The sequence below is a fragment of the Sapajus apella genome, unplaced genomic scaffold, assembly GCF_009761245.1.
Source record: "Sapajus apella isolate SASKATOON/1434 unplaced genomic scaffold, GSC_monkey_1.0 scaffold24, whole genome shotgun sequence".
Lineage (NCBI taxonomy): Eukaryota > Metazoa > Chordata > Mammalia > Primates > Cebidae > Sapajus > Sapajus apella.
Window position 1 is genome coordinate 9,726,384 of NW_022436964.1, and position 11,979 is coordinate 9,738,362.

The 11,979-nt window shown below is 39.9% G+C and overlaps 1 pseudogene; it reads left to right on the forward strand.

The window, feature by feature from the left end:
• The first annotated feature begins 10,969 nt into the window (after nucleotides 1–10,969).
• Nucleotides 10,970–11,723, forward strand: LOC116559788 (annotated as a pseudogene).
• The last annotated feature ends 256 nt before the right edge of the window (nucleotides 11,724–11,979 follow it).

Here is an 11,979-nt window from a genome sequence, read left to right on the forward strand (position 1 = left end):
AACTGTCAATCCTTTTATATACATAATAGATCAAAATTGATAGCAATGATTAAATTTTAATTAGAAAAATTTCTGATGATAGATCTCAGTCTCTTTCAAATGCCATCTACGTATGCATTCATTCATGTATTCAACAAACATTTTTAAATGCTAAATATGTACGATGCTCCACACTAAGCATGAGAATTCAAAGAAAAAAATAAGTTTATGGAAATATACCTATGACCTACCTAATTTATTCACAGAACAAAATGTGCTTCCTAAGAAAATGTTGATAGGGTTTGCTATTCAGAAAACATCTCATGCCATCAGGGTATTCTGTGTGTGTTTTCCAAAGACTAGGACCTGTATAGTGATATCCAAGTTTGATCTTAATCTCATCGACTGAACAAATGCAATCCCTGTCCAGAAAAATGGGTTCTGGCTTCTGATAGTCTGTGTGACTTGGAAGACTTTGAGTTGATTAGCAGGAACTGTGTTATTTTGAGGCTGGAACTATTTTCATTTCAAATAGCATAAAGTTGTACCCCAGGAATGATAAAAATGCCAAAAGTAATTTCCAACATTCCAGAAGATTCAGAAATTGAAAACCAAATATTTGGGGTGAAAGCAAGTGTATAGTAAGTGTTTATCCAAATTTTTATGTAAGAATATTACCTGAATATGCCAACCCACGATGTCTGGGATTCACACCCATTCTTCCTCTTCCCATATAATCAAATAGCACATATAATTCCCAAAGCAAAATACACAAGAAGCTATTTTCTTTTTTATGCATAAACACACGTTCCTTTGTTCCTCTTTCTAGATGCTCAGAATCCTAGAATGGACAGAAATCCCAGTGGTCATGTGATTTCTCCCATTTTAGATACAGAGGAAAAGGAGGTTCTGAACAGTCAAGTCTTGCCCAGATTCAACAAATGAGTGGCAGAGATGTGAATAGGCTAGACCCGTAACTTCAGACCCAGACTCTCTGCAGAAAGCTGTTTCTATGATGTCATATGATCATGCTCAACATACAGCTACTGAGATCAGAGCCACAAAAAAGCATGGACATTAGTCCATGAGGCGCGGACGAGATTGTTCTGGAAGACAGTGAGTGTACTCATATGACTTTCCAGGCTTCCCTTTCTTGTTCTTTCCAGAACAGAACTGATGCTCTGATTCATACTCTACACTTCTCCTTATGATGTGTCTTCCAAATCAGCCTCCCTCTGGCATTAATAAGAAAAGCAAAGCAAACACAGCTTCCCAGAACCACAGGTGTCAGTGTCAACTTCCCTGAGTCTTGCCTCTTCCTTCAGGACATCTTAACTCTTTTTCACTAAGTTGTAAAAAAAAAAAAAAATGTATCTTTAATCACCACCATCCCTTTTAGAATTTCAAAGGAATAGGCCAGCAGTTCATCTTAGAGATGCAAACATTACCCTGACTTGATCATTTATCTCAAGTCACAGGTAGAAAGTTCTTTGGCAGCTACTCAGGGGAACAAAGGTGAAACCTCCAATTAAGAATGACTTATGTGTGCTCCTCCAGCCAGGAGTCACCCTGCCTTGTTAACCTCTTTTGCTCTGCTTTAAGAGGTGGGAGCCTATGCACTCAAAATTCATTTATTCCTGTTAAGGGTAATTATCTCAATTTTTTATGACACCTGCAGCTATTGAAGAGTGATGATATGCCAGTGAGATGTTTCTCTCCATTCAAGAATATGAGGGACTCTGTAACACAGATTAGGTTTCAGTTCATAAACACAGCAATTTAATACTCCTCTTTAAAGCACAAGATTCAAATTTAAACCTCTCAACAGGCTATGCTTTTTATATCTTGACTGTATTCTTTAAGTAACAACAAGAACATAGAAGCTTCCTTCTCACCAACATTGAAACTTGCTCAAATGTCTCTCATCATAAAACAATCCTGCTTATACTGGCCTCCCCACCTCAGCTATCCTCCCTCCCTTTTCCTATCTTTCCAGCCTTTCCAAGCCAAACTTCCTTAAAAATTTTCATTAAACTCATCCATTCACGTCTGAATGGATGCACTGCCTTATTCCTCTGCCCACATCACTTTCTTAAACTGCTCTCTCCAGAATTAGTAGCACCATCCTGTGGCTAAATCTCACAGACAATTCTCAATTCTCAATTCTTCTTTTCTGTAAGTCGGGCATCATTTAGAAACCTCCCTTGCCCTTGAGACATAAGTGAAACTGCTGCCATCCACCATCACTCCCCTCCCCTGCTGCCAATTCCATGGCCTGTGAAAGCCCAAAGCCCTTCCAAATGGCTTTGTAAAGTATAGACTGGACAGGGAAAATGGGGCATATACACACCATGGAGTATTACACAGCCATCAAAAATGATGAGTTCGTGTCCTTGGTAGGGACATGGATGAACCTGGAAACCATCATTCTCAGCAAACTGACCCAAGAACAGAAAATCAAACATCACATGTTCCCACTCACAGGCGGGTGTTGAACAATGAGAACACATGGACACAGGGAGGGGAGCATCACACACTGAGGTCTGTTGCGGGGGTAACTAGGGGAGGGGGAGTTGGGGAGGGATAACAAAGGGGAGAAATGCCAGATATAGGTGATGGGGAGGAAGGCAGCAAACCACATTGCCATGTAGGTACCTATGCAATAATCCTTCACGTTCTTCACATGTACCCCAAAACCTAAAACACAATGTGTGTGTGTGTCTATAAAGGCTAGCCAGACCAAAAATAGATAGGCAGTAGATATAATAGGTAGTAAGTAGGTAGGTAGATGATAGAGAGATAGAGATAGATAGATGCAATAGATATGTTAGGTAGGTAAGTGATAATAGATACGTATATACACACATACAATAGATGCAATACCTAGGTAGATAGGTAGGTAGGTAAGTAGATAATAAGAGAGGGCAAAATGAAAGAAAATGTTTACTTCTTTAAATCGCCCCTTAGAGTAATTAGATTGGTTATATATAAGAACATGGCTTTTTGTTTCCTTGATACCCCCAAAGGACATCCTTGAGAAACACACAGTATAAGAATGAAAAGAATGGAGAAAGGGAACAAGGAAAACGGTGCCATACTATAAATTCCCACATGGGGTCTATGTCCTTTCACTCTGAACTCACCCTAGCTTATGAGCTTCATAAACACTTGTTAAATAAGTAAGTGGGTTTCCTCATGGGTGGGCAACCCTTCCGGGGTAGAATCCAGAACATCCACCCTTTGTGTTCCATGGGTAATAAATCTGTAGTCTCTTGAGAGAAAGGCCAAGCAGCAGGACGATCCTTCTGATGAGGTAGCATCCAGGTGCAGGCAGAGCAACTGGGCCTATTGGTACCACGTGAAATAACTCAGGACTCCGGAGAAGTTAAATGTATGGATAGCCTCATATTTAAACAGCAATTTTGAAGGAAAAACATATTTGAAGAAATTTTAGTTTTAGAATGTGAGAATGAAATGAAACTAAAATTCCTTTCAGAGAAGTATTTCTCAAGTCATTTTTGAGTTGCCGTTTGTTTGTTTCTGTTTTGTTTTCTGAGACAGGGTCTCTGTCACCCAGGTTGGAGTGCAGCAGCATGATCTTGGCTTATTGCAAGTTCCACCTCCTGGGTTCAAGTGATTCTCCTGCTTCAGCCTCCCGAGTAGATGGGATTACAGGCACCTGCCACCACACCCAGCGAATTTTTGTGTTATTAGTAGACATAGGGTTTCACCATGTTAGTCAGGCTGGTCTCAAACTCCTGATCTCAGGTGATCCACCCACCTCGGCCTCCCAAAGTGCTGGGATTACAGGCATGAGCCACCCCACCCCGCCTGTTTGTTGGTTTTTAATCTCATGGTTTCTAAGGTGTATAATTTTAAGCTAAGTAATTTACATTACTTTATTTCTAAGCAATTCACAGCTCAATGTCTAAACATAATGGATAAACCTAGGAAAATTATAAAAGGCTTAAAAGTTATCATAATGAAACTGAGATTTTTAAATCTCATGAAAACACAACATAATTTAAAAAATGAAAATGTTTGGGCTCACCACTCTTTGAACCCCAATGCAGTTATAATTTTTCATTGCATTTTTGGAAATAGTCTTTGCAAATTATGTTCAGCATCTCATATGTAAATCAAAGTGACACAATCCTCTTGTGAGAAAGTAAAAATGGCCTCTTCTAAAGTACAAAACTCCATTGTACTTTCTTTTGTACTTTCTAGATATTAAATTGTTCACATCTTCAAGAAATTTTTCTGCCAGAAACTGTGTCAGAAACTAAGGATACAAAAATTTGTAAGGCATATACCTGCCTCTAGGAAGTCACAATCAAATGAGGCAAGGATGTTTAAATTCATTCTTGTACTTGCTACACTGGGGGGATGTCCTAGACCAGTGGGGGTTCAAAGGTGTGGTCAGTGTCACTACACATTAAGCTTAATGAGAAATCAGCTCTCATTTTAATGGAGATAGCTCCAGCATTTCATAGTTTTTTAAATCATGTTTATTATTGAATTTATCACATATAAATAGTTCTTTATTTCTGAATTACTTGGAATTTTTATTAGATATAACTTTTGAATTTTATGATGCCTTTTAGGCATCTATTGATATAATCATCAGCTTTTAAAATTTAATTTGTTGAGGTAATAAATTACATTGATAGATTCCTAATAACAAATCATCCTTATGGTCTTTAAATAAAGTCTACTAGGTCATGTTACACTGTTCTCTTACTACACAGCTGGAATGGTGGCTATACACTATACAGAATTTTTGTGACTATATTCACATAGGAAACTATTTTTGTCTTTTCTTCGTAATATACTGATCAACTTTTAGTATTAAAGCTATGCTGACATTATAGAGTCAGAAAGATTTTGTTCCTTTTCTATGATCCACAGCAATTCAAATACCATTGGAACTTTTCTATTTTAAAGGATAGACAAAATTTTGAAAAACTTATACATGTTCTTCCTTTCTTGACTCATCTTTCAATTTGGAATAAAAGGAGACTCAGTCCTATAGAAGGCATTCATTCTTTCTGAAATTAGTCATTCTATTGATACATAATGCCACAGGTTGAATTCCCTGTGAAATAAACTGTAAAATACGGAGATTACAGTGCAGAGTTCGCTGAGGGGTGCTCTGGGGACTTCTGACTTAAGAAGAGTGAAGGAGGCAGGCCTGAGCACAGGAAGAAAAGCAGAAAGAGGCAGGGGGTGGGATGAAATCAACAGAGGTTTCAGACCATTTCACCAGGAGCACTGGAAGCAGGAAAAAAAATACACACACACAGACAGAGAGAGAGAGTTGGTTTTATTACAGGAATTGTCTTATGTGACTACGGAGGCTGAAAAATCCTGCAGTCTACCATCTGCAAGCTGGAAATTCAGAAGAGCCAATGCCACAATACCCAATTCTTCCCACCCATTGCACAAAGTAAACCAATTCATTGAGATCATAGCACTGCAATAAAGAAAGAGTTTAACTGACATGGGGCCAGCCCTGCCACATGGTAGACACTGAGTTATTACTCAAATCAATCTTCCCAAAAATTCAGAGTCTAGAGTTTTTCAAGGATAGTTTGGTGGACAAAGGAATGGGGGAGTGGAAATTGGTCCTCTTCTGAATGGGGCCACAAGACTTGTTGGCTGGTCTGCATGGAGCCATCATTGTCAAAAATGCAAAAATCTGAAAGGATATCTCAAAAGGCCAATTTTAGATTCTACAATAGTAATATTATTATCTGCAGGAATACTTGGGGAAGTGGTATATCGTGCAACCTCCACAATGATGGTTGATCATCATTTATTTATGTCTACACCTTAGCAGGATTCAGGCTCTTCACCTCCCCTTAACTTGGTGGTCTTTCATTAGCTTTACAAACACAGTTTAGTTTTGGGGAGGGGCTATTACCACTTAAACTATAAAGTAAATGTCTCCTAAATTTAGCTTGGCCTAAGCCCAAGAATGATTAGGGCAAACTGGAGGTAAAAAGCAAGATTGGGGTTGGTTAGATCAGATCTCTTTCGCTGTTTTCTCACTGATGTAATTTTTCAAACACAGTTTCATGGTCCTTGTCTGAAGGCTTGAGAATGGAGAGCTGATGTTCTCATCTTAGAGCAGGAGAAGATGTGCCCCAGTTAAAAGCAGTTGGGCACAGAGAAAGAGAATTCTTCCCTCCTCCACCTTTTTGTTCTACTCAGGTTCTCAATAAATTGGATTAGTGCCCACGCATATTGGAAAGGACAATCTATTTTACTGGGTCCACACATTTAAATGCTATTCTTTATCCTGAAACACCCTCCCTCACACACCCAGAAAAGAAAATGCTTAATCCAATACCTCATCACCCTGTGACCCAGTCAACTTGACCCATAATATTGGCCATTATATACCCAAATTAGGCAGAGGGGACAAGCAGCAACCAGTCATTGGATGGGAATTGCCTCTGGACAGGGATCTAACATTGGTTGAGGCAGCTCCCTTAGGCCAAGGACAAGTCCTTGAGAGAGACTCACTTCTAAGTCATCTGTAGCAGTTGAGGGAATGAGCATATGTTGGTCCAGAATGGAGATATTTGGATGGTGCATCATTCTGCCTTTGACATACACTTTAGTTGCACTAAAATTTGCATATCATCTTCTTAGAATAAATATTAGCATTAATCAATACCTTCCAGATTTTCCAGAACTTTCTTTTGCCTTTATGAGAATTATTTCACAACTTTATCTAGAAATGTGGATGCTCAATGGACTTTAACATGCTCATTTTCAAATAGGACCACCAAAATTAAGTGAACAGTTTTTCCATTTCGTAAATATGATTTCCACATTCAGAAATAAGTTGTGAGACTCTCAGATAAGAATTTCTCTCCTTCTAACTGTATCTCAACACCAGTATATAGTAGTCATAACATCTGCAATTTGTTACAGTATTGCTTTAACATTTTCTGTCTTCATTGATCAAATAATGTTCTCTGGGGTTAAGAGAATCCCATATAATGTTTGCATCCCTAATTTACTCATTATTAAGGTAAATGTTATGAGAAATTATTGGTAAATATAGCACATCTCTTTATTTATATACTCCTCATGATATCTTTGTTTCTTCAAAAGATGGCATTTTTCTACTACTGTGGGTGCAGCACTTATTGCCAGGAGATCCAGAGCTCCCCAAGATCTGGTTTCAACCTAATTTTATAACCTAATGCCCTAACCCATGCCTTCCTACCTATCCACCTCCAAGCTAAATACAGTACACTTACATACTCTGAAATGTAATATTTCACAAGGGCTGTCTTGACCCAGTTTTAAGGTCATGGCTAGAAATTCTCAATTCCTTTTTGAGGGCAATTTGCTAAGCCTCCTCTTCCCAAACAACAACAACAAAACAAGAACAAACAAAACAAACAAACACTCTTCTTATCAGGTTTCTACTTTTTGAAACCACAAAGAATAATCCCGCAAAGTCCCCCCATTTAAGGAGCATTCATACTCCTGGACCAGGTACTAAACAACTGGGGACAGCCTCTATGCTCCAGAGCTGTGTAATTAATTATTCAAATTAGCCAATCTCTAGAAATCCCCTTAAACCTAACTACCCTCACCCCATTTGCCGGACATAAGCTACTGTTTGTAGCTTCTGCTTGCTGTTAGCCTGTCCCCTAGTATAACCCTGTGCATGGGCCTGTGTGGCAGCCTCCTCTAACTTCGAGCTGTAAGCAACCAAGAATTCTGCCTCTCATCATGTATCAGTGTGCTGTGTCTGCCCATCCAAAGATCTTCAAATTTTACAACACACACATTTGCTTATTTGTGCCTATACTTCTCTGCCTCCAGACACTTACCCTGTTTTCCCTTGTGTACATCCTCCTACCTGACTTGACCCTGAATTTGAAGAGTCTGCCCTTTTGACTCAGAGATCAACCTGAATTTTTTTTTTTTACCTTCAAGGATCCTTTTCCATGCCTGCTCCTCATTTGTCCTCTTGCCTCTCTTTGGGCCATTGTTAAAGCACATGTCCTGTGTTTAGAATTCCAATGATTTGTGAGCAGACCTGTGGTCCAACGAAGGGAAGACCATTTGGTAAGATATTATTTGAAAACACTGTAGTGTTCTAGTTTCTTTGAATTCCTTGAAGTCTCTGGCATGAGGCCTATTACAAGGAAACCCCCACCATAGATACTATTGAATTCAATTCACTGGTGCACTGCCATGCAGCTTCAACCCTGCCTGAAACTGACAAGTCAATATTCCTGCCATCTTGATGCTTCTTTCTTCTGTCATCTGGTGTGGAGACTGGAAGGCTTGCAGGGAATATGAATAGGATGAAGGAAAAGCACATGTTGAAAGGCAGGCTCATAGGCCTGCCCCAGTGGAAACAGGTGAACAGAAGCAAGGCAATAAGAACACTACATTTCCAAAATACTTTAGGGTAATTTAGGGTAAAGACACACAGAAGGTGATCAATAAATATTTGCAGAATGGAACAACCAGATTTCAGAACCTTAACTGTCCCAGGATCATGTCACATTTAACTTGAGTTGCATGAATATAAAGGTCCACCATAGACCAAAACTGTTTTCATTACAATTAATTTGCCTCTCTGAATTATTCACATGGTAATTAAGTTCACTTGGCGCCTAATTGCATAAGATACTGTTTAAAAAAAAAATCCTTTTTTCTTTATAATTCATGAGTTGTGGTATCTTTCCTTCTGTAAGATTCTTTGAAGTCTTATCCTAAAATACTCAAGTTTAAAAGAAAAAGAAAACATCTAGTAAAATTTTCTCTCCTCGAACTACAATTAATTGAAGATACAAGATGCTGAACAGGTATCTCTAAGGGAAAGATGACTTTGTTTTTAATGCAAAGTGCTGTTTGTGCTGGCAGATAACCTATCATAAGGCTAATTATATGAATTTAATGATAAGAAATATGTATATCCAAAGAAAATGCAAGGACCAGGACTGGAATAAAAGCTACAGTGAATGTAGCTCTCAGAATGGCTATCCTCCCTGTTCCCAATCTTTCTTTCTCTGTCTCCCTCTACCTCTGGGTCTACCTCAAAATGGCATCTCTCTTGCATTCCTTATTTGTTTCCCATTGGCCTCTCTCCTACTCATCCAATAATCTAACTCCGGAGGCAGCCAATCAAATAGGCTCACCTCATGGCCAGCCCACCTACTGAATCCTGTCCATTTTTCCAGGTCACCTCCTGGGATTGGGCTGCCTTAAGTCTGATGCACCTTCCTGTTGTAATAAAGGCCTTCACTGGTCAAAGGACTCGTTAGAGTTCTTCTCCCCTGAGCTGTTGACAAAGCTGTTGAAACTACAAAGGGATGCTGAGTGACTGATAAAAATGACTGTGCTGAGTCAATTTATCTTTCATTTCTGCATGAAGGAAAATAGGAGCTGAAACCCTACAATGACTCTACACTTCCAAAATCCTTAATCAAATGGCAGAAAATCTCATCTTTGGTTTATTTCAGCAGGATTTCAGTATGAGTCAAACCTACTGATATTTATTAAGCATCTATCTCTTCCCAGAACTTTGCTGCATGTTCTAACACAGCCAGAAACATGACAAAACTACAGAACCAGAAAATGGTTTAGGAATTGTCATGTTAGAGATAAGAAAAATTTAGATTTATTTAGACTACCTGGCTCTTGCCTTAAAGAACTTTTAGAGCCAGTTAATAAGACATAGTCTTTAAAACAGCTTTCAAAAAAAAAAAAAAAAAAGCCCAAAGCACATTTTAATTCATTATTACATTAGCAAACATATACCTCAAATTTTGCAGGAATTCAGAGAAAGAAAAAATTACTGCAAGGTGGCCCCAGCAGAGCCCTGCAAAGAGAAACTGGGAATGGTGATGAAGGCACAGCTTCCAGCATTGGGGAAGATCTGTGGGAGGAGATGAGTTGGGTGATAGGAGAGGGGCCCCAATGAGAAGCATGAAAGGCAAAGCTGGATTCTTGGGATCGCTTAATGGACAGCTTTCCATCAGACCAGAGCCTGCAATTCTCCCTAAAAGCAAGCAAGCCATTATAGGTTTGAAGCAGGAAAGAAACATCATGAAAAAGAGTATTTCAGAAAAGGAGGTCCAATGTAGCATGGTGGTTAACGGCATGAGCTTTGGAGCCAAGCAGACTCTCTGAATTCTGGCTCCACCACTTTCTCACTCTGTGACACTGGGTGAGTCACTTAACCTGTGTCCTCAACTGCAGAATGGGAATAATAACAGTTCTCGCCTCACCAAGCTACTAAATTTTTGGAGGATTAAGTGAATTAATATTTGTGGTATATTCAGAGCAACGCTTGCACTAATTAACAGTATTATGAAACCAGATATTAAGGGTGTGGGGACCCGGCTCAGGGAGATTAGTTCAATGACTTCCAGCATAAATCAGAGGGCAGAGGGTGGTGGTTTAATCTAGGACCACGTGGTAAGGAATTCCAGCCGGTGCACCCAAAGAGGGGTGTGGACTTGGTAACTGAGCAAGTCTGGGGTTGAAGTAGAATACAGAGTTAATGGTAAATCCACAATGCTGAGAATATTCTGTGTTCATCACTTATTTTGGATAAATAAATGTCAAGCATAAGAAAATGGCTCTGCACTCCAAGCTGGACTGGACACCCACCGCCAGCATGAACGCTCACCACATGCCGCGAAAGGATCTGATTAAAGAACTTAGACAACTTCAGATATGTTAAATTGATTTCCATGGAAACCTAGTCATGCTCTGATGACAGTTGTGATGGCGTTGCTGCCGATAATTTTGCAAACATGAGGCTTCCCAGTCAGTCTGGGAAGGCCATAGGACCCACACCCAGTGCAGACACTTGACCTCTCGGGGTGGCAATGAAGCTTCCAGCGCGCAATACTAGGGAAGCAGCCAGCAAAAAAGCAGAGCCTCCCTCCCCAAACCTCAGAATTCTGTGACCAATTCCAGTTCCAATTCCAAAGATAAAGGGGGCACGAGTTTTTTGGAGAAAAAGTCTTTCGATACAAAGCAAAACATAGCAATGTCTGGAAAACACATGTCAGAATTAGAAAGCTTCCCGGGTTTGTTCCTTAGAAGACGTTCCCTCCCAGGCTCCAACTCCCAATCAAGGACACCCCCACGGCATACATTTCCAGGTGTTGCTTCCAGGAAAACCCTGATCAGAGAGCTCCTCTTCTTACCAGGTCCCTTGGTGCTCTATTCACAGAGGACAAGGAAGAGGATAAGGACACAGTTGGTGAGAAAGAGCAAGACCATGGATGGCTACGTGAACAAAGATGGCATGCCCAGAATTCGTCAATGCAACTTATCCATGACCCTTCTGCATATAATTCACCCAGTGGAAGAAATGACAGAGGAAGAGTGGGAGACCATCTGCAGTAATTCTCCAAAGAAGGTATATAAGGATTCCCTGGGCTCTACTTGTTATCAATGCTGTCAGAAAATTATTGACACCAAAACAAACTGCAGAAACCCAGACTGCTAGGGCGTTCAAGGCCAGTTCTGCAGCTCCTGCCTTAGAAATCCTTACGCTGAAGAGGTCAGGGATGCTCTAGTGGCACTGCCCACTTTGCTGAGGAATCTGCAGCTGCAGTTTCTGCCAGCAGCAGGATGGACGATGTGCAACTGAGATACACGATCCTGGTGTATTTTGCCAAATATCCTGGCCCTGGGAATGTGCATGCTACTTGGAAAGTCTGAAAGAGGAATTTGAAATGCAAGCATAATATCTGCAAAATTCACAGCCTGCCATCCATTCCTCAAATCTCTCGTTAACATTTTTTATTTTGTCATTGATTGAAACCCGAGTTAAGAATCTCAGTGATCAGTCTATTGTATAAGAAATGCCAATCAAGTTAATCTAACTAGACGCATGTGTTTTTGTAATATCACGGAAAGTATTTCTCTAGTTATACTTTGTTCTGTGCAGTTTCTTCTCCGTTCCCCACCAATCCTCATGTCCTACCATACCCCTAGTGGTGC